The 25,272-nt window shown below is 48.2% G+C and overlaps 1 protein-coding gene across 3 annotated transcripts in view; it reads right to left on the bottom strand.

The window, feature by feature from the left end:
• ST3GAL2 (ST3 beta-galactoside alpha-2,3-sialyltransferase 2) overlaps nt 1-25,272 on the bottom strand; it is a 48,860-nt gene that overhangs the window by 18,888 nt on the left and 4,700 nt on the right. For 2 of the 3 annotated variants that reach the window (XR_009400986.1, XM_059383796.1), the window contains exon 2: nt 23,725-23,960. The exons of the other annotated variant lie outside the window; for it this stretch is intronic. The gene's annotated coding sequence lies outside the window, so the exon portion shown is untranslated. The remainder of the gene's footprint in view (nt 1-23,724; nt 23,961-25,272) is intronic. 3 annotated transcript variants of the gene reach the window in all.

The raw sequence follows: 25,272 nt of genomic DNA, 5'->3' as shown, positions 1-25,272 counted from the left end.
AGAAGAGGCCCCAGAAGGCTGTGGGCCAGCCACAGAGGGCTTTGGAAGGATTAGGATTTATGACGAATCTGTAGGCAGGGTTTTGAAGAGGGCTGTGTGACTGTGACCTGATTTACATTTTAAAATGGGCTCTCAGAGGAGTTTTTAACTCTAGTATGGCTCACATAAAGTGTTGTATTAGTTTCAGGTGTACAAAATCCTGATTCAACAGTTCTGCACATCACCCCATGCTCATCAGGACAAGCCCACTCCTTAATCCCCATCACCTATTTCCCCATCCCCACACCCACCTCCCCTCTGGTAACCATCTGTTTGTTCTCTAGAGCTCAGTCTGTTTTTTTGGTTTGCCTCTCTCTTTTTTTTTCTTTGCTCATCTATTTTGTTTTTCAAAGCCCACATATGAGTGAGCTCCTGTGGTATTTGTCTTCTCTGACTTATTTCACTCAGCATTATCCTCTCCGGCTGCATCGATGTCGTTGCAAATGGCAAGATTTCATTCTTTTCTACAGGTGAATAATATTCCATTGTACATATACACATCTTTTTTAAACCACTCACTTATCGATGGACACTTGGGCTGCTTCCATAATTTGGCTATTGTCAATAATGCTGCAATAAACGTAAGAGTGCTTGGATCCCTTTGAATTAGTGTTTTTATATTCTTTGGGAAAATACCTTGCAGTGAGATTGCTGGATCACAGCGTAGTTGTAATTTTAATTTTTTGAGGAACCTTCATACTGTTTACCACAGTGGTTGCACAAGTTTGCATTCCCACCAATAGCGCATGAGGGTTCCTTTTTCTCTACATCCTTGTCAACACTTGTTGTTTCTTGTGGTTTTGGTTGTAGCCATTCTGACAGGTGTAAACGGATAGCTTGTTGTAGTTTTGATTTGAATTTCCTTGATGATGACTGATGTCGATCATCTTTTCATGGGTCTGTTGGCCATCTGGATGTCTTCTTTGGAGAAATGACTGTTCCGGTCTTCTGCCCATTTTTTTTTTTTTTAAAGATTTTATTTATTTATTTGACAGAGAGAAATTACAAGTACACTGAGAGGCAGGCAGAGAGAGAGAGAAGGAAGCAGGCTCCCTGCTGAGCAGAGAGCCCGATGCGGGACTCGATCCCAGGACCCTGAGATCATGACCTGAGCCGAAGGCAGCGGCTTAACCCACTGAGCCACCCAGGTGCCCCTTCTGCCCATTTTTTAAGTGGATTATTTGTTTATTGGGTTTTGATTTGTATAGGTTTTTTATATATTTTGGACACTAACCCTTTATTGTTATTTGCTATTTGCAAATATCTTCTCCTATTCTGCAGGTTGCCTTTTGGTTGTTGTTTTCTTTTTAAGATTTTATTTATTTATTTGACAGATCACAAGCAGGCAGAGATGCAGGCAGAGGCGGGGGTGGGTGGGGAAGCAGGCTCCCTGCTGAGCAGAGAGCCCAATGCAGGGCTCAATCCCAGGACCCTGAGATCATGACCTGAGCTAAAGGCAGAGGCTTTAACCCACTGAGCCACCCAGGCACCCCTGCCTTTTAGTTTTGTTGACTGTGTCCTTTGTTGTGCAGTTTTTTATTTTGATATAGTCCCAATAGTTTATTTTTGCTTTTATTTCCCTTGCCTCAGGAGATACATCTAGAAAAATGTTGCTATGGCCAATGTCATAGACATTACTACCTGAGCTTTCTAGGATTTTTATAGGAAAATATTAAAGAAACTTATAGTACTTGGGCGCCTGGGTGGCTCAGTGGGTTAAGCCTCTGCCTTCAGCTCAGGTCATGATCTCAGGGTCCTAAAATCGAGGCCCACATTAGGCTCTCTGCTCAGTAGGGAGCCTGCTTCCTCCTCTCTCTCAGCCTGCCTCTCTGCCTACTTGTGATTTCTCCGTCGAATAAATAAATAAAATCTTAAAAAAAAAAACTAATAGTACCAAGAGTCGGGAGAGGATGTACCGTATTAAAAACACTTACACAGGGGCACCTGGGTGGTTCAGTGGGTTAATCCTCTGCCTTCGGCTCAGGTCATGATCTCAGGGTCCTGGGATGGAGCCCTGCATCTGGCTCTCTGCTCAGCAGGGAGCCTGCTTCCTCCTCTCTCTCTCTGCCTGCCTCTCTGCCTACTTGTGATCTCTGTCTGTCAAATAATTAAATAAATAAAATCTTTTAAAAAAATAAAAAATAAAAACACTCACACACCTCTTTTGGGACAATTAATGTAGAGTGGGACAATAAATGCAGTCGATACTGCATTACTCCTTAATGTAGCTGGTAGAAACAACAGTTCAAGATAATTTGGCATGAGTTAATAAAGACAGACATAATATATGCCATTGGTGTTTTATGTTTTTTAAAAGAAAAATTAAAAACCATCTTTCCCACAGAAAACATGGTGTGGGAACAGACTGTGATACTATAAGTTTCCCCCATCTGTCCCGGGCTAATTTATTTTATGACTTCATTTATGTGGACATCTTCAGAGATTAATCTTCCTCAGGTTTGGGTGGGAATGAATGGTTTCTCACTGAAAGGCTGAATATTTTGAATCATGAACAAATCCAGTGAGTTCAGCCTGCTTGTAATTTTAAGCAGATTTAAAGCTTAAGGTAAACCCTGACAACAGGTTAAGTATAGGGTCTCATTTCCCCCCACAAATCTCACCCCCACTTGGGACAATCTGCTTTTTTTTTTCCACTGGAGTTTAATTCATACATTAATTCATTCATTCAATGTAAAGTTTGATGAATTTTTAACTATGTGTACATTGGTGTAACCACCCATTTGGAAACACAGCATTTTGATCACCTCAGAGAGTTAAATCCCTTGTGCTCCTTTCAGTCAATACCCGGCAGTCCCCTGCTTTTCTGAGTTCTCTCACCATATGTTATATTTACTTGCTCTTGAAATTCATGTAAACACATACTATGTACTCTTGTGTATGTGGCTTCTTTTGCTCAGTGCAATGTTATGGAGACTCGTCCACACCTTACGTGTCTGTAGTCCGTTCTTTTCCACATTTGGACGTTTGAGTTACTTTCAATTTGGAGTTGTGATGCGTAAAACTGCCCTGAACTTCCTGTGTAAGTCTTTTTGTGGACACTTACTCTCTTTCTCTTGGGTAAATACCTGGGAGTGGAATTACCGGGTAGGTGTTCACTAAGCTTTACTAGAAATAAGCAAATAGTTTTCCCAAGCGGTTGGAGCATTTTACATTTCCACCAGTAATGTACAGGAGTTCCATTTGTTCCGTATCCTTGACAATTTCTTTTTTTTTTTTTTTTTAAAGATTTTATTTATTTATTTGACAGAGAGAGATCACAAGTAGGCAGAGAGGCAGGCAGAGAGAGAGAGGAGGAAGCAGGCTCCCTGCTGAGCAGAGAGCCCGATGCGGGACTCGATCCCAGGACCCTGAGATCATGACCTGAGCCGAAGGCAGCGGCTTAACCCACTGAGCCACCCAGGCGCCCCTCCTTGACAATTTCTATTTTTAAAATTTGAGGCCTTTCTGATAGGTGTGCAATCAACTCTAGTATTTCCACCACCAGGTACATAGGGACACGTGCATCAAGAGACACACGAGGGTGTTGAAGACACCACCGGGTAAGAGCTGAAAACTGCCAACAGGAAAAAATTACTGAATTCTAGTTTCAGACATCAGTAGGGATGAATGTGTCCAAAAAACTATTATGTTGAGCAAGAAGAGTAAGTCCTGGAGGAATGTCAGTAGTAGGAGTTCACTAAAAGAAAGTATGCAGAGCTAAGTATATGTCTCTATGCACAGAAGATAAAACAATGCAGAAAATCCAAGAAATGGTGTAAATTCAGGAAATTCCTCTGGAGGGACAGGAAGGTAGATACGATCAGGGAGGGGCCTACAGAGGCTTCAGAAGTACAGGGTAGTGCATTGCTCCTTAATCTAGCAGGTGGAAACAACAGTTCAAATCTTCATTCTTTAAATAGTATATATACGATGTAAGTTTTCCAGACTAGTTAAATCCATAAAGCAGACAGTGGTTGCCTAGAGTGGGGAGTTGTGGGGAGACAGGGAGTAGACTGCTAATGGGTTGGGCATTACCTTCTAGGTGATGAAATATTCTCAAATTGTTTGTGGTGATGGTTGCATAACCATGTGAATGGACTAAAACCCACTGAACCGTACACTTGGAATGTGCGAACTGTATGTTATGTGAATGATAACTCAATGAAGGTGTTACCAAAGAAAAAGGAATGGGATAAAGTGGAATGGGGGAGTGAAGCTGGGAGATTGTTTATATGCTAGTCGAGGGAAAAGTGAATGCTGCAGGAAAAAGAGAAGATAGTCAAGAAGCAAAATCCTTGGGGCACCTGGGTGGCTGTCGTTTAAGTGTTGGCCCTCCGCTCAGGTCATGATCCTGGGGTCCTGGGATGGAGCCCCACTCGGGGCTGTCAGCTCAGCGGGGAGTCTGCTTCGCCTCTCTTTCTCTCCCTCTATGTTCTTGCTCTCTCAAATAAATAAATAGAATCTTTAAAAAACAAAACAAAACAAAAGCCTGGAGTAGTACGGAGCAATGGGAGCCGGTGCCTACACGGGGAGGGTCTACCTGAGAAACAGGGGGCAAATCAGAGTGTGGAGAGTGGCTGCATATCAGGAAAATGAGGGTCTCTTTATTGTTGGGGTTGGAGACTGACAGAGATCAGATGTGAAACAGTCCTCAAGAGACAAAGGAAGTCACAAGGGAAATTTGGTAGGTAGCAGAGCAATGCTGGGTCTTCTGACTGGTTTGTGGTCACAAATTTAGCAAATTTGGTGAGACCATTCAGCAATACGTGTCCCCTGAATGGCTGGCCGCGCTTGAGATGCTGAGGCTAACAGAGGAGCTGGCGACCATAATCCAAAAGGTCAGAGGCAGCAAGGGCCTTGAATAATGGATGGTCTCTCTCCCCTAGAGCCTTCTACCAATCAAGGATGCACGCTTGAACAAGCAATGGAAGCTAAAGGGGGCTTTCAGCTCAAAGAGGAGAGGAAGAGAAGGCATATGGCATCGAGTCCCAGAGGCTGCCCCAAAAGGAGAATGGGGTGAGGGAGACTGGCTTTTGGAGGGTAAGGTGGTTTTCGAGCCTTTCTCCGGTCAGCTCCCAGGAGACAAACCATCGAATTAACCTAATGAAGCACAGGATAGCACAGCCTCAGCCCAGCGCAGCTGAACACAATCTTCTTGGCAGGCAGAGAAAAGAAATGTCAAAATAAGGCTCAGAGGATGGGGGGAAGGGGAGGCTTGAATCTGGAAGGGGTGGGGAGAATGGAAAAAAAAAAAAGAAAAACAGCAAGATGCTGACTAAGTACCCTCTTTCCACCCACTGACACACAGCCTGAGGATGCGTCCCAGAGCCTCCATGTGAAGGCATCGAACCACAGATTACTCATACTGCAGAGTATGATGTTATAGGAGCTTCTGAGCATTTGGGGGCATAGCCTCTCACTTAGTATTCACAGAAATCCCAAGACTAACCGAACGAGGTCAGCCAGGCGGTAAGGGACAGAGCTTTAATGCCACTCCAGGTCTGATGGCTCCGACCAGTGCTCCTATCAGAAGCACCCACTGGCTACCGCAGACATTCTTTCCATTAACTGGGGTATGACAACTGAAGGGTTCTCTATGCCCCCAGATCCCTGCCAATCTAGCAACCCAGCAAACTGCCTGCCTCCTGGGTATGACAACCGCCTACCCTGGCAGAAGGTGAACTGGGGGGCCAGTCATTAGCTTGAGGAAGAGACCTGACAGTCCCGCCTTCTCACGCATCTCAACCCCAGCGAGGTTGATGTGCCCGAGAGCTGGGTGCCTCACCTCTGCATGTTCAGCTAAGTCACGTCACCTCATTGCAACATCCTGGCGCCAGCCCCTGGCACGCACCCATCGTAGTTCTCCCAGTGACTCAGGCCCTCCTGGCGCCCCAGTTACACACCCTCGGGCAGCCTCTGCCTCTCCAGGGCCTCCCTTCCTTGACTTCACCTCCACTCTGAGCCCTCAGCTCTGGGACTTCTGCGGCTCCTGCTCAGGGTTAGCAGTCAGGAAACCAGAGAACGAGAGCGAACACATTTCCTCAAGCCCGTGGTCATCACTCTGGCTAACTTCCAATTAGGTCCTAGAAAAATAACCCATCAGTCTTCACTATGAGAGGATCGATGTCACACCTAAGAGGTAGGCTCTCAGGAAAGGAATGCCAGTCTCTGGGGGTTGGGAGAGGCTGGGGGAGGGGGAGCACTGGGATGTGGGGCTCCTTCCGATCAACTACCTGCTCCACTGTGGCCAAACTCTGCTCCACACTCAAGGGACCCCAGTGTCGTATGTTCTTGTGGGGGAAAAGTCCAGGAATTCACTATACTCATCCATACAGGAAGCAAACTCTAGAAAAACAACACTCTCTGACAAGCAAGGCAGACAAGGCTAGGCAGGAACAGTAGGGGGGAGAGAAAGAAAAGATGAGGCGAAGGACAGAAGTCATTTAAAGAACAGAACCTGCTGGTGACAACGGCCAGAGCCTTTCCTAGTTAACTTCCTAAGTCTCACTGACAGGTCTCTCCATGCTGCAGAGCACTTATTTGCTTTTTACACAATATGGTAGGTTTTTGTTTTTGTTTTGTTTTGTTTTTTAAAGATGTTGCTTATTTAGGGCGCCTGGATAGCTCAATGGGTTAAGCCTCTGCCTTCGGCTCAGGTCATGATCTCAAGGTCCTGGGATCAAGACCCACATCGGCCTCTCTGCTCGGTGGGGAGCCTGCTTCCCCCTCTCTCTCTGCCTACTTGTGATTTCTCTGTCAAATAAATAAGTAAAATCTTTGAGAGAGAGGGAGAGAGAGAGAGAGAGTGCAAGCACACAAGCAGGAGGAAGCAGGCTTCCTGCTAAGCCCTTCCTGATGCAGGGCTTGATTCCAGGACTCTGGGATCACAACCTGGGCCAAAGGGAGACCCTTAACTGACTAAGCCATTCAGGTAACTATAGGTTTTTTGTTTTTTTTTTTTAAACACATGAATGTATTCCACTATATTAATGCATCTTCTGTTATTACCTTACTTTGTGTTTTCTCTATTATTTCTTTAATTCTTTTTGCTTTCTCTGACTTCTGTTGGACTGACAAGCTATGCTATCCCTCATCCCACCATTCTTTTCCCTCCTGGCTTGGAAATTAAACACTTCTCTTTTTTTAGTGGTTATCTTACATTATTAGGATATATTCATTTTTTTAAAGAAGTGTGCAAGTTTTCAGCAGCGCTATTCCCTTGAACAAGGCAGCAACTGGATGTGATTTAACAATGAAATTCCCTACTTTATTCTAATCGTATTCTTCCCTGACAGTGTGGTCAACAATTTGTTTTCCTTTTTTTTTTCTTTAATTAAAAAACAAATCAGACCCTGAATTTTTGTGTTTTGCCATCTGTGGCAGGCACTGTTGATTGCCTATCAGTAGCTACTCCCCCACTTTTTTTCTTGCCAACAGAATCATGATTTTGCTCAGGCAACAAAGGAGCCAGTCCCAGGAGAGGAGGCAAGTCTGGTCCAAGCCAACCACAGTAAACCTACTCCCTTTTATCTGGAATTGGTCTAAGGATGGACCAGCTCGGGCCAATGAGGCATAAGGAGACATCTGCAGGGGTTTTCCTGGAAAGAGTCTTCTTCTCAAAAAAGGGACACATTCAAAAGCTTCCTACTGGCTAACATTTACTTGCCCTTTCTGTTTGGGATGTTATGGGGAAATTATATGATGCCTAGAGCTGCAACAGTCATCTCAAAACCATGAGAAGAGAGATCTCACACCCTGAGGATAGCAGAGCAGGAAGACAGAATGACCCAGGGTCCTTCTTGTCATTACTGGACCATTGCCCCAACCCTGGAATTCCCTACCTCCACAGTTCTCATTATAAACGAATTAAGGTTTATTTTTTGTTTGGTTGGTTTTAGAGTTCAAGTCACTGTAAGTCATTCTGTTACTTACAGCAGAAAGCACCCTGATGTACTGTCCGATAGTTATTTAAATTTATCAACATTATGTATCAATTTCTGTGCTCATGATGGTGCTAACAACCTGCTCTTTTCCCTGGGTTTACTTTTCTTCTTAATGAAGCATACCTTTAACAGATTGTTTAGCGAAGGTCTGAAGGTGATAAAACTGCTTTGGTATGTCCAGAAATACCTTTATTTCATCTCATTCTGGAATGATACTGGGTGGAGAGTTCTAGCTTCTCCAAGATAACCCTTTATCATCTTCTGGCATCTAGCATTGATGAGAGGTACATCAGTCTACGAGACCAGAGCTCTAACCCCTGAGCTACGGAGCCCCGCTGAGAGGTACATCAGTCTAATTGTCACTCCTCTGAGTCCTTGTTTTTTCTGGTTGCCTTTAATATTTTCTCTTTTTTCTTGCCTCCTGCTTTACTATATTACGCCCAGATACCTATTTATTATTTGGTATTCATGCTATCCCTTCAGTTCTGTAATTCTCAGCCCTTCTCTCTTCAAATATTAATTCTTTGCCATTTTCTTGACTCATATCTGGAAATCCTATTCGATGCAGGCTAAAGCCTATCAATCTGTCCTCCACGTCTATGCTGCCTTCTGGGGGGGCATCCTCAATGCCAGCTTCCAATTCATGGATTCTGTGTGTCCAGGCTAGCTACCGTTTCACACTATTTTTCAGGGCGCTTGAATTTTTAGTACTTTTCATACTGACATTTTCCTGTTTCTTTCCCTTTCACAACTTCACTTTTTCTTTCTTTTTTTTTTTTTTAAAAAGTAGGCTCCACACCCAATGTGGGACTTAAACTCTCAACCCCAAGATGAAGAGTCACACATTCTGCTGACTGAGGAAGCCAGGTGCCTTTCATAACTTTGCTTTCTTTTCTTTAATGGATTTCCTTTTTTTCCAATCTCTCTGAGGGTCCTTAACCTATTTATATTAAAGACATTTTCTAATTACTCTGTTGTTTTCATTTCTTCTGGGGTAAATTTTTCTTTGATTTTTATTGGTTCTTTTTTCTCGTTAGTTTTCCTTGCGTGCTTCTAAGATTTAGTGTACAAATTCACCTTCTCTCTTATATTTTAATTAGCCTCCCCTCCTAGGGGTTTTCACCTTTGTCTCCGAGGTCCTCTGGCTCTCCCAGGCTAGAATCAAATCTTACCCCAGTGAGAGGTTCTTTCTCCCTAAATAAGCATCTTTACAATAAGTGGTAGCCCCGCCCGCTTCCCCAGCCCCTGGATTTGGACAGTGTACAGACCCTAATTCCATGCTTCGTAGAGAGAACTTTATAGCTCTTTACCCCAGATTTCCAGTGGCTTCTTCCTGCTTCCAGACTCAGAGACCAGCAGCTTCAGCCCCGCTCTCCTCTTTGTGTTCCTGCTACATTTCTCATTACAGGGATGTTTGTCATTTCATGTGTGGGGAAGGAGGGGGAGTGTATGACTATGTTTTTAGAATTTTATCTTTTTGTGTATGACTGCTATGTGTTTAGATATAAATTTACAGTGCCATCTTGACTGGATGAGTTGGATTAAACCATCTGTACCGAGGAACTGGGGATCCCTGCCAATACCAGTCTCCTGGGAAGGCATATCAAACCATCTCTAACGAGATTCACAGAACTCCAGCCAGCGCTCGGGAAGGAAGCAGACTGAGATAGCCTGCGGTGAGCTGATCAGGCGTCCCAATTAAAACTGCTCTCCCATCCCCACCCCATTTTCATCCCAGTTCCCCTTGGGGGTAGGGCCGCTGTGGGTAGACATTTAAATAGGATCTTTCAGATGTGGTCTGAGCAGGCCCTCCCAGGGGAAGGCCACCCCAGCCGTCAGCTTCTCTTCCACACCACTTGACCACTCTACACTCTTTTTTCTGGCCAGGGAAAAATGCACATTGGCTGTAAGGACACCCTTGATGAAAGGCCCATGTGACTCTGAGTTCCCAGCCGGCCTACCCCAGACCCAGCCCTCAGTTTCAATTACATCAGAAGAGCAGGGGATCGGGCGCCTGGATGGCTCAGTCCGAAGAGCAGGCAACTCTTGATCTCAGGGTCATGAGTTTGAGCCCCAAGATGGGTGTAGGCATTACTTAAATAAATAAATAAATAAACAAATAAACAAATGGAGGAGGAGTTGAAGGACAGGAGCAGGTTCAGGAGCCAAATTTTAGTCTAGGCTGTCACTAGGCAGCACACCACTTTTTCTTTTAAGGCCGAGGTTCTTGAACAGTCAGAGAATAATAGCAATCCTACCTTCACCCTCTTCTTCACTGAGGACCTCCTGTTTGCTCCTGCTGACCACCACTTTGACGCCTAAGTCACTGCAATCTACTTTCTTGACTTAGCTTATAATGCTTCCTGAAGTTTCTTTCTGTGGCCGCTTTTGCTTCTTTGCCCCATCCCCTTCCAAATCCAGCACTATCCTTCTACTCTGGATTTTCTTTTTTTTTTTTTTAAGATGTTATTTATTTGTCAGAGACAGAGCGTACACGTAAGCAGGAGGAGCAGCAGGCAGAGAAAGAAGCAGGCTCCCCGCTGAGCAAGGAGCCCGATGTGGGACTCAGTCCCAGAACCCTGGGATCATGACCTGAGCTGAAGGCAGATTCTTAACTGACCAAGCCACCCAGGTGCCCCACACTCTGAGTTTTAGACTTACATTCTCAACAGCCTCTTTAGCATGCCCATATGGCACTTCAGACTTCACAAGCTCATCGTGCTCCCACATCCAAACGCAGAGGAGATGGGGTGCCCATAAGGGCCAAAGTCAGGCTCTTTAGCATAGCATTCAAAGACCCCCCAAACCAGGCCGCGTGCTAAGCTTCATCTCTCACTGTACCCTACCCTCGAGGGGTTATGAACTAGTTTGGACCACAGGCCAAATCTGGGCCATATTTATTAAGACCTTGTACAGAGCCTAAAAAAAGACATGCACATGTCCATCTCCTTCACTCAAAATATCAACTCTGGTTGTGCAGAGACCATGTTATTTAACTCATCATTTCTGTATCACTGTGGGACCTAGCACTGGCCTACATATAACAGGCATTAAAACAAAACAAAACAAAAAAACCACTTGTCCAGCTGAGTATCATCTCCATATATAACCCCAGGATTGTAAGAATCAGGGGAAGTCATGGTAATGAAGAAATGCTTTGAAATCATTTTATAAATCATTATATAAGGATGCAGATGGAAGTGATAATTATATTCTGCCTCCACTCTTCCAGTCCTGACATTCCAGAAGCGCAAGCTTTCTCCCATTTCTTGTGGACTACCAAGAAACATGTGGCCTCAGGTACAAAACAGATTTAACAAGTCAGAGGCAACGGGAAATGTGTGTGTGTAAATAGTCCAAGTACCCCGCTCTTCAATTTCTGTCAGCAGAGACACACCAGGGCTGCTAAAATGGAACTCCCTCGGGGTGCCTGGGGGGCTCAGATGGTTAAGCGCCTGCTCGGGTCATGATCTCCAGGTCCTAGGATCAAGCCCCATGTGAGCTCCCAGCTCGGCAGGGAATCTGTTTCTTCCTTTCCCTCTGCCTCTCACCCGGTCTGTGCTCTGTCCCTCTCTCTTAAACGAACAAATGAAATCTTAAAAATAAATAAATAAAAGAACTCTCTCCAGTCATTCCCCTAGGCACTACAGGCTACTGGTTGTAGTTCTTTCCAGGCAGGTCTTGGGAGAGCTCCCATCTGTTCACCCCAGCTCAAATCCCCTTTCCAGTCAAGCCTCCCAGAAGAAAGTGCCCAGGAAATCATGGGCTCACATTCTGGCATCACCACGTGTCAGCTACTGACCATTTAATCTCTCCGATCTGTGTCCTTATCTGTAGAATGGGAATATCACCCATCTCTGTAAGGGTTTCTGTAAGGATGAAAGGCATAAAGCTTCTAGATCAATGCTTGTGTGCCTGGGTTGGGTCTGTTTAGGGTTACGGTTCTGTCAGCCCCAGTTTGGGCAGCTCTTCTGGGCTGGACCCTATAACCCTGGCCAGGCATCATGAGGACAGCCCCCACTGCACAGCCCCGGCTCAAATTCCTCAGCACCCCCACCCCAACTGCAGCCCCTCGCAAGCCAGCACCACCAGGGTCTTGCTTGAGAACTTTCTTCCCTGGCTAACCACAGGAAACTGCCCCTTCTCCTCACCTTGGCAGGCAGCAGCTTCCAGGGAAGTGGGGTGGACATGCAGACCTGAGGTCTCATAGTCAGCTCTGCCCTGGCTGACCCTCACCCCAGGCTGTGCAGAGAGGAGTGCTCTGTCTATCCTGTCCATCCCAGAGCTTATGTGTCACAGAGTCTGTCACATCCTTCCTGACTGCTACCTCATTAGAGCATACAGAACACAGGCCTGCCCTGAGCTGGTCTTAAACAGCTCCCTGAGGCCCAGCCATAGCTGTCTATGGGCTCTCTAGCCACAATGGGGAGCAAGATTCTAGAAAAGACAAAGTTAATAAGGAGTTTCTCCATAGGCCTGAAAAACCTCAGACATTAAGAGAGGCAGGAGACAGGTAGAAGACCCTGAAGGCAGGAGATGAGAAAATAAATCTAAGTTTCTCTGGGGACTTTTGGAAGAAGCAGGAGTGGGATGAAGGAATGTGGCCTAGGGCAAGCCAGACAGGAGTCTGGAAAGGTGGGAGCTTAGATCTTACTGCCAAACTCTGCCTCCCTGGGATAATTACACTTGACCGTACCACCTCGCAGGGAGAGGAGACTAGAATGTCTATAGTGTGCTCTGATTTTCTTTAGAGATAACGTTCACAGTGCCCAGTGGCTTGGCGATTCATCACTGTTTACGGTTCAGATCTCAGTCACACCACAGATGTGGAACTAAAGAGCCCCAGAAACGCTGCTGGGGCTTCCTTCTCCTCCTGCACTTGTCTGGATGTCTGGGGTATGCCTTGAATCTCAAGAGAAAAGCAGAGGATGCATTTGTTCAACAAATATTTACCACCACCAAGAAGTGGCAGAACGGGAAGGACCCACGGGAAGGACCCCGGAACTCTCCCTCTAAGGATGGCTGCATCACCGCCCCTTAGCAAAACCCTTCTTTCTACAGCCTGTGGCAGTTCATCTGTTTTGAGGACTCCCTCAGCCCCTCCAGCCTGCCCGCCACCCCGGGCTCCTTCATTCTTCCAGCCAGGCTTCCTCTAGGAGAGCTGCCCTACCAAGGATATGCCATGGGGCAGATGACCTCAGGGACCAGCATTCCAAGTCGCGACTGTAGATCCTGCCCCCTAAAGCGGTGTGATCTAGTGATGTGTTTCCATGGCCTATCCACGGAGACACATGGATTGGGGGGGGCACATATGAGAGCAGTACCCACCAGCCAGAGTACTGGTGGAGGACAGAGACGAAGGCTTGGAGACGGAAGAGATGAGTCAAGTCTCACCTTACAGGCCGCTTTAGTGAAAAGGACCACGGTCTGCATCAAACTCACTCTTACCAAAGGGAGCCCTCCTTGCTCTTCTAGGAAACACGGATTAATCCAATCCTCTTCAACACTGACTCCCTGCAAACACACATATTCCCTCTACCCTGTGCGGAGGGGAGGAGGTCTAGAGAAGGTTTAGAAGACAGCCTTCTGGCACTGCTCCCCTCACCAAGAGGAGTGAAAGGGAAGAGTAGTGGTGGTTTTTCCAGGTAATTTTCAACCCTCTTTGGCACCCATGTGGCAGGGAATCAGCCAGTGAAAACATGACCCACCATACCCAAACAGCTTTCTAGAACAATTCTAGGCAGGAACTAGCAAACTGAGAAGGAAGCTCCAGGGGCTGGGGGCAAAGGGCAAATGCCCTCCTAAAGGAGTGTGAGTCATACAAAATGGTGGAGAGGAACAGGGCCTTCCTTCCCTAAATTCCAACCAGCACTCTTTCTCCCAGTCCTTGGAGAGCAAAACCAGAATTTCTGACACATTTTCTGGACACTTCTGCCCTCCCTTTGGGAAAGGGAACAGGACTGGTGCTTCTGTTTTCTGCCATTGTTCTTTCTTGCCCCTTTCCAAGCCTGGACCACGGCAGGGGTCTCTGGACGGAGTTCTCCCTCCCCGCCACTCGTGCGCACATGAAGGCTGGCCACCTGCAAGAAGGCTGATGCCTAACTAGACCCCAGCATGGGGATGATGAAGAAGGGATGAGCTAGGGCACCTTCAAGTCTTGCCAATGCACATCTAGGGAGGAGAGAAGCTATTCTTCCAGAAGCTTTCAAGGCCACAGTCACGCAAAATTCCAGCTAGGCCTTAGCCCAGGCTGAGTTATAGGACTTTAAACCTTAGGATCTATGCCCACATCCTCTGTGAGAGGATAGGGGACGGAATGCCAGAGAAGAGGTCCTAACCCAGCTGCCAGTACCGTGAATCCATAAGAAAGAGGTCTAGGAGGCAAGGTGACCGCCTGCTTCACTGGCAAGAAAGGCTGCAGGACAGGTCGGTGCAGTCCTTGCATATGCACAACCCAACAGGATTCCAGGCCCTCGGGAAAGCAGACAGAAGACACCAGTTCTTTCTGGGTGGCATAATGGGACAGGCTTAGCCTAAAGCTCCAATGCAGAGAACAAGCTGTGACCTTAAGAATGCTGACAGAGGGGCGCGTGGGTGGTTCAGTGGGTTAAGCCTCTGCCTTTGGCTCAGATCATGATCCCACAGTCCTGGGATCGAGCCCCACATTGGGCTCTCTGCTTGGTGGGGAGCCTGCTTCCTCCTCTCTCTCTCTGTCTGCCTCTCTGCCTACTTGTGATCTCTGTCAAATAAATAAATAAAATCTTAAGAAAAAAAAAAAAAAAAAAAGAATGCTGATGGAGCTTTTGGGACATGTGGGTCCAGAAGTGACACTCTCTCAGAGTGTACCAGCTCTGGTTCCAGAATTCTCCTTTCTCCCAGCCCAGGAGCTGAAGTCGGGAGCAGCACACTCACTTGGCGAGGGCTAGTAGTACGCATGAAGGTCCAGGTGAGAAAGGAGCTCTCTATCATCAGCCCCAGTAATGTGCCATCCCTCTTCCACTGGGCTGATATGATCCGTGGCTTACCTTTTCAGTGCTCATGGCCTAGCTGAGCCCCCCCCGGGGGGTAATGTCCGCCAGGGCCTCTGGGACTGGGCAGTATCATGAAGGGAACAGTCTGGGCTGCAGGCATGAGGCCTACTCTGCACAGGGCAAATTTCTCTAACGGGCTCCACCCGTAGCAGGGTGGCGACAGCAGGCTGTAACCGATGGCAGCCTCCCTTTTTCTAACCATCCTGCCCCCACATTTCCTTGTGAGGTGGTGGTTCTTTTGATTTTTTGTGTCTTCATTTGAACATTTGGTATGAAATGGGAGCATTGTATATGCGGGCAGGCAGCAGTCTGGAGTGTGGAGACCTGGCTCCTGGGCGCCACTCACGTGCCAAGCAGGACACAGACCCGTGCTGAAGGCTGGAAACAGCTTTGTGGCCAGGCTCTTATCTACTTCCTTCATCAAGACCAGAGGACTTTGGGGGGTGTTTTTCTTTGTTTGTTTTGTTTTGTTTTTAAACACAGACAATCTTTTCCCCAATCTACCCCCAAAACTCCCATGGAATGGGCCCTCTTCTTATCAGCCTCTATTCTTGTAGCTCCCTGGGAGAAAGGAACCAGGTGGAGACACTTGTACAGTTCTGGACAGGATGTGATGTTGAGAACCACTGGCCTCCGATGACAGCTGTGAGCTAAAGCTGGGGCATGAGCACTGTGTCAGGGGATGGGTCCTGTTACAAGGTTTACTTAGAATAAGACAAAACTCCTATAAGGTATAGTTATGTAGGAACCTGGTCCCCTGGGACCCAGGACCAGAGCCAGTGAGCCCTGGGTAGAGAGGAGGGTGGGCCAGGCGCTTGATCAGGAGGTAGTCCAACTTTCTTGGAGAGGATCATGGTAGTACAGGTTCTGGGGTTTGTCTTAGACAAGGAGACAGGTCAGCGCTAGGAGGCCAGAGGCTCTGGCAGAAGGGCACGCAGAGGGCGCTGGCCAGGAGGCAGGGATCTCCAGCAGTGGAGTACTCTGAGAACGCTGAAAACAAACCTGTCGACTGCACTTTATGTGCCAGCTGCTTTTATTCTCTATCTTTACCTTTGTTTTGTTCTTCCTTTATATTTAGTAATGTTGTTTGGAAAGGTCAGCCTATGGCAGCTACGCTAATGGAAACCCAAAGAAGGTGTTTGCAGCCATGCTTGGACAAGAGATTAAAGGGAAATGATATCTTCACTCTCCCCTGGGAGTGGAGGTAGTGAGAAGCGGAGTAAAAGGACAGACGAGCCCAGAATCAGGCCCCTTGCTTGGTGGCTGTGTCCACTGGATGTTACCTTTCCAACAGAGACCTTGGAAGTTCCAGTTAGACGCTCCGAGTCCATGCTCAGCCTGGTGCCTTTAGTACCCGAACCCCCCACTTCTCCCCGTGTTCCTCCAGGCGGTACAGAGCAAGTGACCAGTAAACTGGAGAGCCCAGCTCTGAGTCATGCCCAACACTTGCTTTAGCTGAGCAATCTTCCTCTTTAGAGAGGAGCTGATGATACGCTGTGACTGACTCAAGCAGGGCTCCTGAGATCAAGACCATTCTCGAGGTTGCCGGGTAATGTACTTTACTGCCTCTGCAAAGTGGTGGTAATATCAATGTCAGCTGTTACGAGAAGGGGCAAAGGGAGCCTTCTCCTTGTGCTGCCTCTGACCCTCCCTCCTAGGTGAGGGGAGTCAGGCACGTGGGAGCAAGAAGCCCTCCACAGTCCTATTCTCAAGAAATGACTCATCCCCCTGGATCTGGCTAAGATGATATCCATCATGACACGCATTACTTTGTTAACTTTGGGGGGATGTGGAAGGGAGGAATACACAGACCAGGGACTATTCCAATGGTCCCCAGGGAGCAGCCTCTACTGTGTGGCTTACTATGTCTTTTGTGGTTACTAAGCGCTGTGCTTGTTTGGGACTAGGGCTATGCAGGGGTGATCTGGGGGCTATGAAAGGAGGGGCCCAGGGCCTGCTTTCAAGCCTTTTGCCTTCCCTGGTGAGACTGGGGCATCTTCACCCCAACACGTGCCTATGAGTTAACATTTTATATAGTGAACTCTGGACTAAACCCAGAGTACCTCAATTCCAGAACTGGTTCTGCTGTTCGACATTTGTGTCTTTGGGTAGATCGTAATTCTCAGGGCCCCTGTCCTCCATCTGTAAAATGAGCTTGATAATGCCTGCCCCACTTGCCTCTTAAAGTCCCTGCCAAGATGAAATAAGCGATGACTGTAAGATGCACTATGGACCCGAGGCGGCACGGAGTTTCAGCCTCACAGAGAACAGAGAGAGGCAGGGACAAGAGCAGACACTGTGGCTCAGCCAAGGGAACACGGAGGTCTGAGCCGGGCTGCGTGAGCACTTAGAACACGGTCCCAGACAGAAAGACGCAGACCAGGGGGCCTCTAGGAGATGAGCAGGAGGGGCAAACAGAGCACAACGGCCAGCGTGGGCTAGCAGACAGTTTGGGAGAGAAGAACTGACCGGCTGTGAGCAACTATCTGAAGGGCAGGAGGAAAGATGTATGAGAAGATGGTCAGAACGAAACAGGAATTCTGTCCCAAACTCAGAAGACCCCACCTCACTCCCTTAGCACTGAGGACTTGGTGAGAATTGCCCTCAAGCTCCTAGGACTTCCAGCATTTTGTTAATCTACATTCACACTTTCAAATACCCCAAAGCCCTTCCTGGCGACAGCCTCTCCTTCCTGGATCAGAGGCCACCCAAGGCAAGTGGCCAGACTGTGTCAGACTGAACTTGAACCTGAAGCCTCTTTCTAAGTCAGAGACTCGAAGCCCAGAGTTCTTTCTACAATACCTCATTCCTGGCTCTGCCAAGCTGGGTCTAATCTCTGTTCCCTCACAAACTGGAGGCAATGTGAAAGGAAGTCAAAATTGTGCTATTTGTCTATCTGTACCTAAAACTGGCACCACTGTCCCAGGGTCTGTCTCCTCTTCCAAAGGAGAAGACAGAGGCGCACAATTTTCCCCAATAGGAAATAACCCAACCTAATCCAGAAAGCACAACAGTCTTAGAGCTACATCCTTACCCAGGATCCACCAGGAAACAATATGGAGGAGAGTGACCCTTGGGGAAGGACAAACAAAGCTAGCACCGGGGTAGAAGCCCACCAGAGTTGGGACAATGCTGCTTCTGTTTACTGAGACCAGTTTGAAGCCACAGTGAGTGTCTCCCCCATGTCAGACAGATCCCTGCATAACATTATACACAATGCAGATGGCCCTGGGCCACCAGGAAGAAGGGAGCCTTTGCCAGAATCTGCCTGTCAGTTCTTTGACCTGTAGCCCAAGGGATGAATCAGTCCTTGTGGATGGGCAGCTAACAGGGCTAGACATCACCTAAAAACAAAAACAAAAACAAAAACAAACCCACTTCACACTGGAAGTGTGAACCCTGCCCACACCAGATGACCTGGGTTCTCTTTTCAGTGCTTCTACCTTCTGATTAGAGGACAGTGGGCAAATTTCTCAACTCTTACTTCCTGATCTGTAAATGGAATGACTCAATGATTCTAAGTTCCATTCTACACTTCGGCAGTTAGCTTGTAACAAGGTCAATTAAGAAATGGTAATAAATTCTTATCAATTGTCTACAGTGGTGTTTCTGGCATGTAAGTCAGGCCACAGAACTACTGCAAGATCTCCCTGAGTCCAAGTGCACACCTTGCACTGCCTGCTGCCTATTTTCTTTTGGGGGGCAACCTCTCTTCAAATTTCCCTTTCTGTGCCGTGTCACCCAGGCCTGGCCAACCAGAACATCAAATGCACTCTGTCACAGTACTAGGTGCAGCGTTGGGTCCTGCTGGTAGGCCACCGGGGACTACCATGTGGGAAGTGAGAGTGGCATCACCACGGAGAAGGGCAGAGTGTGATGGCTGTGGTCGGAGTCCCCCATCTTCCTGGCCTGTAGCCAGCCATACACTCAGGTATGAGTCAACAGATTCCCCTTTACCCAGGGGCTCTTCAAGCTGAATTTTTAGCTTTTGTAATGGAGTAAGTCCAATGGATAGAATCTTGCACACATGTACTGTCAGCTTCCATTTCATTTAAAAGAATTTATAAAAAGCCACAACAAACTGAAGGTTGCTGGGGTGGAGGGGGATGGGGTAGCTGGGGGACGGGCATTAAGGAGGGCACTTGAGGCAAAGAGCACCGGGTGTTCTAGGTGACTGATGAATCACTAAATTCTACTGCTGAGACTAATAATACAGTATGTTCACTAAGCTGAATTTCAATTAAAAAAATTTTTAGGGGGGAGCCTGGGTGGCTCAGTGGGTTAAAGCCTCTGCCTTTAGCTCGGGTCCTGATCCTGGGGTCCTGGGATCGAGCCCCGCATCAGGCTCTCTGCTCAGTGGGGAGACTGCTTCCTCCTCTCTCTCTGCCTACTTGTGATCTCTGCCTGTCAAATAAATAAATAAAAATTAAAAAAAAAATTTTTAGGGGTGCCTGGGTGGCTCGGTTGGTTGAGTAACTGCCTTCGGCTCAGGTCATGATCCCGGAGTCCCAGGATCTCGTCCCGCATCAGGCTCCCAGCTCCTCAGGGAGTCTGCTTCTCCCTCTGACCCTCTCCCCTCTCGTGCTCTCTCTCACGGTCTCTCTCTCAAATAAATAAATAAAATCTTCAAAACATTTTTTTTAAAGCCACTTACTGTATAACTTGCCATCCGACACAGAACGACTACCCTGAACTTGTCCACCATATCTCATCCCTGAGAGGTCAAACGAGCTCAGTGGCCACACAAACAGAAGTGGTGCTGGGATTCCCAGCAGTGGCTCAGTTCTGGCCAGGACCCAAGTCCTGCTCCAGCAAGGGACACTGCCCAGGTTTGCAGACGGTGAGGGAGGCTCTGACATGCATAGTCTTCCTGGGTGGCCTGGGGTCAGCACTGTCCACTGCCAGAGCCCCTCAACCACAGGGATGACTCAGCAGAGGAGGGTATTGTCTCTTTTGCTTTTCCATTCATTGCTGGGTGCCACCCCTTGATGACACACCTTAGAGGACCCAAAAGTACCTCAGAACTCAACCTGCCCCAAGCCAAACTCATGCATGCTCTAAGTCCCAAACCTGGTCCTCTTTCTGTATTCCTATTTGTATTCCTATATTCCTTTCTGTATTCCTATCCCTAGGGAAAGGGACATTATCCATCCAACCCTGACACCTGAAGGCCATCTATGCCCCCTCCTTCCTCTAATACCTCTCAGGCAACCTAGTACCAAGTCCACCTAATTTTTACCACCCAGATCTCTCATCTTTCTACTTTTCTCTGTGTCTATCATTATCACACTATCCAAGGATCTGTCATCTTTCACCTACATTAGTCCCCTCATGACTGAAGCCCCAGAGACCTACTAGAGACCTTTCCAATGCACTCTCAACAGATAGGCCAAAGTGATCTTTGCAAATGCAAATCGTATCAGATCCCATCAGACCGTACACCCCCCCCATCTCTGAACCCTCCCAGCAAAATGGCCAGACCTCCTAATGCTCTGGGACAAAGGAAGGACTCCCCAAATGCCTTCTGGCCCCAGACCTGGCTGAGAGGTAGCAAGTAATCCTGAGACCAAAATGGACCAGGTAGGTCTGGAAGTCACGGCTTAGCCCAGAGCCCTGATCCCAACCTGGGGTGGCTTCCCACCCTGGTCAGGCTCAGAACTGGCATGGTCTTGCTAGGACTGACCCCTCCCCCAGTGCAGGCCTCATCTGACCACAGATGGGACTAGGATCCCGCTGCCAGGCAGGGGAAACCCAGCTGGGCCAAAGCCAGAGACTGTGTATTTCAGGAAGGAGAGGAGGAGATAGACCAAGAGCAGCGCCACAATAGACTGTCAGTATCTGTGGGGCCGGCTGAGAGAAGGCAGCTGTCGGGAGTATAAAACTCAAGAAGTCTATCTCTTCTCTCTTATCAGACTGACCCTTGGCAGCCTCACAGCCAGTGGAGAACAAACAGTCATTAACAATCCCTCCCACACTTCCAGCATGCACAATCCTTCCGTGACCAGCACAGTCCTGCAAGAAAGCCTGTGCCTTCCTACACCAGAGTGGGTTTTGGGGCCCATTTCTCAGCCAGACCCCTCCATCCTGCCCCTTTTTCTTTGGCAATCATCCAACATACCTTATGCTCTGTCCAAATCAGTCTCCCCAAGGTCCCTAGTCATGCCCTGCCCTTTCAGATCAGGCCTTTCCTCCTGGTGAGTGTGGCCTTTTCTTCGCCAACCTCCTCTCTCTACTATGAAGTCCTCCCCCACCCACGTCCAGGTGTGTTCTCAACTCCTGGGAAACTTGCCCTAAATTCCTGCCACTGATATGCCCCTTCCTGTGATCAGCCTGTAATCTCATCTCCCACCCTGGCTTTGGGAAAAAAAGAAACCTGGCTAGAGCAGAGCCCAGGGCATAAGCAGGGGGAGGGAGCTGGGAACAGAAACAGGAACCTTATAAACAGTCACCCTTGGACCTAACTGGTGGCCAGCATAGGAAGGGAGGAATGTGATGAGAGACCAGATGGTTTTTTCTGCCAGAACTCAGTACAGAATCAGAGCAAAGATTAGGAGGAGGTAAGCATGAGGCCAATGGGAGGCTGGGGGACAGATCTCCCAGCTACAAGAGCCCAATGTCTCCAGAGACACCAGAGGAGGCTGGCTGCTGTTTAATCATCTAAGCAGGTTAGAAGAAAGGTCAAATTGATTCCCATAAATGCCACATAGTGGCATCCTGGGTCCACAGCACCACTGTCTCATTCAGGATATAGTGTTTTTCTGTTGGGTCTACCAGATGGCTTAAGAGCAAGTCCCTGAAAAGGTCTTCCAACTCTGTATTCCTGGAGCAGGACTCTGAGGCCTAGAGGCAGGGACTCAGCCTCAGTCACACAGCATCAAAGCCCTGTGGATAGCTAAGGCAGCAAGGGCCATGTATGCACACAGTCGGACTGGGCCCTGGGCTGTGAAAATCAGTGAGAGGGCCCCCCCACCAAATAAATTGCTTCCCTTTTAGAAAAGTCGAAGAGCCTTGCCCTGAGACCCTGGAGTCCAGAGCCAGCCCAGGCCTCCACCTTGGCCTCACAGGCTGCTAACGCAGGGCCTACTGGCTGCAACCTGTTCTGCACAGCGTAAAGGGGAGGGTAGGCCCACAGATCCCAGATGAGTAGGATTACTATTACTACTACTATTACTAAGATAGATGGCTCGGGTGGAAGAAGAAGCCCTTCAAAATACCTCACCCAGGGGCGCCTGGGTAGCCCAGTGGGTTAAGTCTCTGCCTTCAGCTCAGGTCATGATCTCAAGGACCTGGGATGGAGCACCACGTCGGGCTCTCTGCTCAGCGGGGAGCCTGCTTCCTCCTCTCTCTCTCTCTCTCTCTCTGCCTACCTGTCTGCCTACTTCTGATCTCTCTCACTCTGTCCAATAAATAAATAAATCTTTAAAAAAAAAAAAACCTCCCCCAGATGTGAAGGGATGTGAGGAATCTTCTTGTTATGCAGAGGAAATGCCACTTGAGAGATTAAAACTCCCATTCATCTTATAAGTTTGCCCACTGCTGCTTTAGGGTCAAGCGTGAATTACTCCTCAGGCACTGAGAAAATTCTTTCATCAAACAGCTGCCACTCTAGCCCTTGGCTGAAACTTCTTGATGTAAACTGTTTACTCCCCATTTCACAGCGTCTTCCCGTCTAAGGAAGACGGGGCCTCCACTCTGCTGGAAGAGCCTGCACAGGGCCCCCATCCCTCTCCTCACCCCCTTCATTCTCTCCTGGGGTACCTAGGGTCTCTCCCTAAGAGATGCCAGAGGCCCCTGGAAGCCATAGGCTGAAGACACAGGTGTGGGTCTGGGGACACACCAAGCCCTTTGGGACAGAACATAACAGAGAAAAGGCCACCCCTGGAAACTCCCTCACAGCCTGGCAGCCCCAGACTCACACGGCTCCCTAGAGAACTCAAGTAAGAGAGGAACCAGGAGGGCCTCAGGGGCTCTCTCCCTTCCCCTGCCTTGCCCATAGAGCCTCATACCCTTTGGCTGCTGCTTTACCCGCACAGCTGAAGGACTCAGCACAGGCCCACGGAGACTTTCATTTCCTCCTGACTCTGGTTCTAGTTCACCATCAGCATCAAAGGCCTGGTATTTTGTCTTTAACTGAGCTTGGGTGGGAATGAGGCTGGAGGGAACTTCACTTACAGGTCAGGGGAGATTCAAAGTTCTACTAACGTCCCTTTCAACCCAAAGAAAGCCTAAAAAGAAGGAAGGAGGAGTGGGGGTGGAGCCGTGGGGATGAAAGGAGTGAGAAGGGGACACCTCCGACTCATGTCCCTGTCCCCTCACTTGTGCCTCCTTCCACGACCACCTCCCATTCTCCCTTCTTCACCGGCCTTCCAAAGTCCCTTGAGCCATACAAATAAGTAACTTGATTTTTCCTCACCAGAACAGCTCCCCCTAGACCAATTAGCTATTTGCACTTTTTGCTGATTTTCTTCCTCAGAAGGCTACTGACCGGGCATCTGGGTGGCTCAGTCATTAAGCTTCTGCCTTCAGCTCAGGTCATGATCCCAGAGTCCTGGGGTCGAGGCCCACGTCATGCTCCCTGCTCCACTGGAAGCCTGCTTCTCCTTCTAACACTCCCCCTGCTTGTGTTGCCTCTCTTGCTAGGTCTCCCTCTGTCAAATAAAATCTTTAGAATCTTTAAAAAAATAAATAAATATAAAAGGAAGGCTACTGACCTGGTGAGGCTGGGAGGCTGTTGCCTTCTGGTGGTGCTAGGACTTGACAGCTGAAGGATTCCAGGAAGGGCAGGGCAGGACCAGGACTGCTCTCTGGGGTCCGAATGTCATGCCACAACAGCTCGGGGCGCCCTGCTCTTTCTCAGGCCCTGCTGCTCTTCTGGGAGCAGGAGAAAAGCTCCACTTTTCAGTGGAGCCACTTTCAGGGTCCCTCTGGGATGCTTCCTACCCTGATCCTATGGAGGAAGAGAAGGAAAAGAGAGACCCTAATGGGCAAAGATGATAACCCAGGAAGAGACGAAAAACAGAGGACTATGGGACAGAGAACAAAGCCCCTCAGGGCTGCAGACTGACTGACTCTGGCTTCCTTCCCACCTCAGCAGCCAGGAAATCGCTTACCCTCCCTGGGCTTCCTCACTTGCACAGTCACATCCCCCTAAAGGAAAAAGCTGGGTTGAGGATGTTTGTAGCATTCAATATCAAAACTGGGGTTTTTTTGTTTGTTTGTTTTAATATTACTATACACAAATAAAAATTTATCATTGTTATCAAAACTAAAATTACATTTTTCTCTAAATGTCCCTTGTCTTTGGTTCACCTTATTATCCACAGTACTATGCACTGTATTTATAGATGGCAAAAGATCACATGTATTTGAAAGCCAATAGTTGGGACTGAGGGAAATAGTCTTCTTGACTCCAGGAAGATGACCATCTTTCGGAGAATCCGGGGGGATAAGCTGTGGCAACAGCTTGCTCAGCCCCAGCCCCAGAGAGGACCCTGATCCTTCCCTCCCATTCCTGTAAGAAAAAATTTCCACAGTTCTCAGCTAGCAAGTTGGGGTGGCCCGAAGCCCAGCCTATGCCCCAGAGCCTTAGAGGAGATCTGTAATGGCAACATGAAGTCTCCACTGACAATATGTTGTAATTATGATAATGATTCATAAATCAGCACCAAGAAGTACTCTAGAATGGCTGGTTAGGGACACACGCAGGCATCCCTGGGGAACACAGCATACCTGGAGGAAAAGCCTGCTCTCCCCAGATAGCAAATTTAGACCCTCTCTTTCCAGAATGTCACTTAGAGATGTCTGCCCTAATAGCTAGCAAGAACTTATTGTTAACAAGCATTCTGAGCAGAAAGGGAGGAAAACTCAAAAATCCAGGTCCCCAGAGAGGTGAGCTGGGCCCTTAAAGTTGCTAAGGGCTCAGGTTTGCAAAACACAGTGTAGGGAAGCTGGGATATGGAACGGAGGGTAGAGAAGGGGAAGGCAGGCTCATGGGCGGAGAGAAGAGATGCAGGCGTGCTCAGCGTTGGCCACAAAGTCGAGGTGCTTTCAGGATATGCAGGGGTCCTGTGGCTTTGGGGCCCCACGTCCTCAGGGCTGAGGCCCCAACCTTAGGCAGAGTGGAGTCAGGAGTAATGAGCTCACCAAGGCTCCGGGTGTGCCATCGGCATCCCGTCCACAGCTCCTTCAAAGCAGGGGCGCATCGCCTTCTCCTGCAAACTCTTCCTCCTCCTGACTTCCCCACGTCAGCTAAAGGGACC

The sequence above is a fragment of the Mustela nigripes genome, chromosome 17, assembly GCF_022355385.1.
Source record: "Mustela nigripes isolate SB6536 chromosome 17, MUSNIG.SB6536, whole genome shotgun sequence".
Taxonomy (NCBI): domain Eukaryota; kingdom Metazoa; phylum Chordata; class Mammalia; order Carnivora; family Mustelidae; genus Mustela; species Mustela nigripes.
Note: the sequence above shows the minus strand (reverse complement) of the source record. Positions and strands in the feature narration are given on the sequence as shown.